Raw genomic sequence first — 5,255 nt, 5'->3', positions numbered from 1 at the left:
TTTGATTTGGTTTTCAAAGAGGATACTGTGATATGGTTTGTTACCGCCATACGTCATGATCCTCACGGAGAGCTCCTCTCTTCCTCTCATACTGAACCCTATGAAGCTTTGCCTTTGCCTCCTTTCTTTGTCATATTTGGCATGTTTAAATGTGGCACATGCAGAAACTCCTCCGTCTCCATGGCGACGTGAGGTTTCTCCCAGAGGGACCGTCATTCATACAACTCAGGAAACTCCATTGGACCAGAGCGTCAGTGCATCATCCCACCCGCCTGCATAGCACCTCTGTGTGTGTGTGTGTGTGTGTGTGTGTGTGTGTGTGTGTATGTATGTTTGTGTGTGTGGGCGTGTGTGTGGGTGTGTGTGTGTGTACATGTGTGCGTGTATGTGTGTGCATGTATGTGTGTGTTTGTGTATGTGTGTGCATGTGTGTGTGTATGTGTGCGTATATGTGTGTGTGTGTGTGTGTGTGTGCATGTGTGTGTGTGTATGTGTGTGTGTGTGTGTGTGTGTGTGATTGTGGGAGAGAGAGCCTTGTTATTTTCTACAAATAATGAAAGCACAGATTCAGATCCTTCTTTTAATGTTTGAATGGGAAGAAAATCCTAAATGTGTGAATCTGTAAGAATTGTGCAAACGTGTGTGTGTGTGTGTGTGTGTGTGTGTGTGTGTGTGTGTGTGTGTGTGGCTTTACTGTAAGATGTCAGCGAGCCTTTTGGGCTTGCACCATGAGTTCATTACAAACCAACTTCAACGCAGAGATTCCCTTTAATGCATTGTTGGGTGTTTGGTGGAGCTCTTGTTGGAGGTTGAACTTTTCCTGGTGCTGCAGATAAAACAAACGAGAGAACAAAAAGCACTCAGTACAAACATCTGGAAACGATTCGAGAACCGACATCGAACTACATGAGCAGCTCCAGGCTGGACATTTTGAAAAAGACAGCTCAACTCAGGGGGAACCATCAAAGCTGTGCCTTTCATTAGTCACCTTTGACCTCCCTTTGCACCTTCATCATCATCATCTGTGCTGTCACTCAGGCCACAGCTTGGCGTCCTCCCACAGTGGCACACATCGTGTCCTGCGTTCATTTTTGAAGTAGAAACTGGAGGTTACAGCGGGCAGTCTGCGTCACTGTCCTTTAGTTGACATTAAAAGCCAGGCGACGCTCTTGTCCTGGTGCACTTATAAGAGTGAGCCATTGTTCAGTACCCTCCCCTATTTAATCCGGCCAATCCAATGCATTTGCTCCATCTGTCTCTCCGAGTGTCTGTGTCCTCTCCTTGGTGTGTGTGTGTGTGTGTGTGTCTGTGTGTCTGTGTGTGTGTGGCAGAGAGACTGACCTCATCCAAAATTCATCTGAACTTGAATCTCCCCTTGTTGATGTGACATCATGGTGGATTTCCTCGCCTTCCTATCCTTGCGAGAACATTTTGTCCTCACAAGGATAGAAAGCTGACTCACACACACACAGACAGACAGACAGACAGCCTGATGAATGTGTCCCCTCCTTCTGTCTCTGTCCTGTCATTTCCTGGCCCCCACTCTTCCATCTTTCCCCCCAGCAGGGGGTCGTTGTGTAAGCACGAGGACGTCTGAGTGCTACCTTTGCCAACAGGCAATTAGCCCTCGATTATGAAATGGCCTGACGAGTGGGAGATGCATATCTTTCCCCTGACTGTCTTTCTGCTCCCTTGTGTCCCCATCATCACGTCTCCAGCTTTTTCTAAGCGTCATCTTTTGAGGTTAGCTGTCCGAGAAAACTCCTTGAAGTGTGTTTTTATGCTCACCTCTCTGTTCGGGAGTGATTCATTTTTCCAAAAACAGAAGAGCACCCTGCTGTCCTCCGGTCTGACACAAGTCTTTGGAATAAAACGTCTCTTTCTTTGTGTGTGTGTGTGTGTGTGTGTGTGTGTGTGTGTGTGTGATTAGTTTGTCGCTTCAGGCAAATGTTGACATTGGACACTTATCAGAGAGAAGTGCTCCAGATTCTCTCTCTCTGTGTGATAGTGGCAGGAGAACCCAGTGCTATAAAAAGACATGAAAACATCTGTTGGACAGCGGCAACGCAGGAGGGCGTATGAATATTCAGGAGATGATGATGATGGCGCCCTTCGTCACATGATAGCCTACTTACCTTTTTAGAACAAAGAAGGGCTGCTTGCTGCAACACCGGCCCCAGATCAGTGATAGTGCAACAAAACCTGAGTGTGCAAACTGCAGAAGGAGCTGAATGCAGAACAGACAGAGAGAGCAGGTCTGAGCTGAACCCACATTAGACGCCGCTGTTTTAATTAAAACATCTGAAAATACCTGGGACAGGGTGACACCGCCCACACACACACACACACACACACACACACAAAGACAAGATGGGATCACAAAGCCATAAAACTTGACAAGGACTCCATGAAGTGATCACAGATGACCTGAAATCCACCTGTGCAGCTGGTTTCATATCTTCACAGCATCAAACACCCTCATCAGTGTTCTCCCTCGGAAACTTCAATCCTCGTCCTTTCTTTTCCCACTTTTCTTCTTTGAATACTTTTCTTCCTTTTTTTTTTGACTGAATGTAATTATTTGAAAATTGCCACCTTGGATTTGAATAAGGAATCTTTGTTTGCTGCATCTGATATTATTTCAAGTTAATAAAATATTGTTATTGTTCTTTGCAACAAAGTTGAATCTGGAGTACTTCTTTCTTGTCTCGGGATGTTTTCACACATTGGAGGCACATTGGCACGGTGCCCCCTCTCCTCCGCTGGTCTGCCTTCACATTAGTTACATCGTTCTGTATCTGAGTACACTTGCGTAAGTTCTGATACAGCAGACGGCAGTGTGCATATAGTCGATGTTTTAGTTTTTATTGAGACGTCAACAACGACCCTCTTCCTCCGTCGACGTCTACTGTGCAGCTCAGAGACGCTGCTTGTGGCCCCAGACGGGTAAGGAGCCCCCAAGTTGGGACAAACTACCAAAGCAGTAGCTCAAAATGTGCAAATTTTACAATGGCAGTAGGAAACCTCCCTGAAGGGGCCCCGTCAGACAGTGATCATGCTTTTTGCTCTGCTTAGCATCTCGTGCATAATTCCTATGGAAACCAAAGTTCCTCAGTAAAAACCACTGAAGAAAAATAAAGACGAATGATCTGTGTGGTAGTGAAAGAATAAAGAGGAGGCATGTTGGGACACTTGCAGGCATAAAGCGGGTTGAAGGGGCCCCTAATTGATTTTTTCCCAGGGCACCAAAAGACTTTAGAATTGCCACTGCATGCTGCATGCTGCATGCTGCATGCTGCATGCTGCATGCTGCATGCTGCATGCTGCATGCTGCATGCTGCATGCTGCATGCTGCATGCTGCATGCTGCATGCTGCATGCTGCATGCTGCATGCTGCATGCTGCATGCTGCATGCTGCACTGTATGTAATGTTTGATCCTTTCAAACCGACCTCAATCTAAGTTCACGGCTCAGATCTTTTTCACGTAGTCGTGAGCTGTGCTGCCTGCACACGCCAATTTAATCGTTCTTCCTCTGTTGGGTTTTTCAAAACTGCTCTGAACCGCCTCGACGTCACACAGCCAATAAGGGGCCACATTTAACATTTATATAATTATATTATAATTATATAATTATTAAGTGTACTGAAATGACGTCTGTGTGGATGAGATTTGACAAACCGCAGCAAAAGTGATATTGGAGAAATGCTACTACAGTCCTCTTTATGTCCTCGTGGTAAACTATAATAGATAGATGATAGATAGATAGATAGATAGATAGATAGATAGATAGATAGATAGATAGATAGATAGATAGATAGATAGATAGATAGATAGATAGATACTTTATTGATCCAGAGGGAAATTCAATTACTTGGAAAATAGACAAGGCTGCAAAATAATTCAACAAAGTCCTGCTTTGTCACACGTTGATGTGATAACCGTACACATACCAGTTGAGAAATGAATGATTTCACCCTGTTTTTAACAAGACTTTATCGTTGAACTCATGGTTAGTGCTGCCTGTTTTATGGTTATGACAGGATAATGAACATTCACCTCTTCAAACATCATTTACTGCTGGTTGATCACTGTGATACACACAATCTGCAATTAGCTCCCCGACACGAGGACATCATCATTCTGAAGTTATTACCAGAGCAGAGGACAGCTGCATGGTCGGACTGATCCTCTTACAGTTGGTATTTCATTTCTCCATGACACCATGGGCCCCCGGGGAGCTCAGTAATCCATTGGGTGGGTCATCAGAGAGGGAGAGATGAATCAGAGCAGAATATTAAGAATGTTCAACAAAGTGTGTGATCATCAGGGTGTGAGTCCCTCCACCACCACAGACACCAATGATGTGTAGTACTGTATGCAAATAAAGTTCAATAGCAGGTTTGTTCCTGCATCAAGTAAAACACTTTCAGTTAATTAGTTATACGAATTCAGAGCTGCCTGCAGAGAGGAACCGTTGAAGTGGGTGGATAAGTTGGTGGATGTGTTATACTGTCACTCACAATTTTCTGCGGCGTTCTACCACAGGTTTGCTCCGTCCAAAGCTCACAAGATCACAGGAGAACTACAAGATCACAGAGAACTACAAGATCACAGGAAGAATTACAAGATCACAGGAAGAACTACAAGATCACAGGAGAACTACAAGATCACAGGAAGAACTACAAGATCACATGAGAACTACAAGATCACAGGAAGAACTACAAGATCACAGAGAACTACAAGATCACATGAGAACTACAAGATCACAGGAAGAACTACAAGATCACAGAGAACTACAAGATCACAGGAGAACTATAAGATCACAGGAAGAACTACAAGATCACAGGAAGAACTACAAGATCACATGAGAACTACAAGATCACAGGAGAACTACAAGATCACAGAGAACTACAAGATCACATGAGAACTACAAGATCACAGGAGAACTACAAGATCACAGAGAACTACAAGATCACAGGAAGAACTACAAGATCACAGAGAACTACAAGATCACAGGAGAACTACAAGATCACAGGAGAACTACAAGATCACAGAGAACTACAAGATCACAGGAAGAACTACAAGATCACAGAGAACTACAAGATCACAGAGAACTACAAGATCACAGAGAACTACAAGATCACAGGAGAATAACAAGATCACAGGAAGAACTACAAGATCACAGAGAACTACAAGATCACAGGAGAACTACAAGATCACAGAGAACTACAAGATCACAGGAGAACTACAAGA

This window comes from Symphodus melops (assembly GCF_947650265.1).
Source record: "Symphodus melops genome assembly, chromosome: 10".
In the NCBI taxonomy this organism is placed as follows: domain Eukaryota; kingdom Metazoa; phylum Chordata; class Actinopteri; order Labriformes; family Labridae; genus Symphodus; species Symphodus melops.
This window is presented reverse-complemented; position numbering follows the sequence as displayed.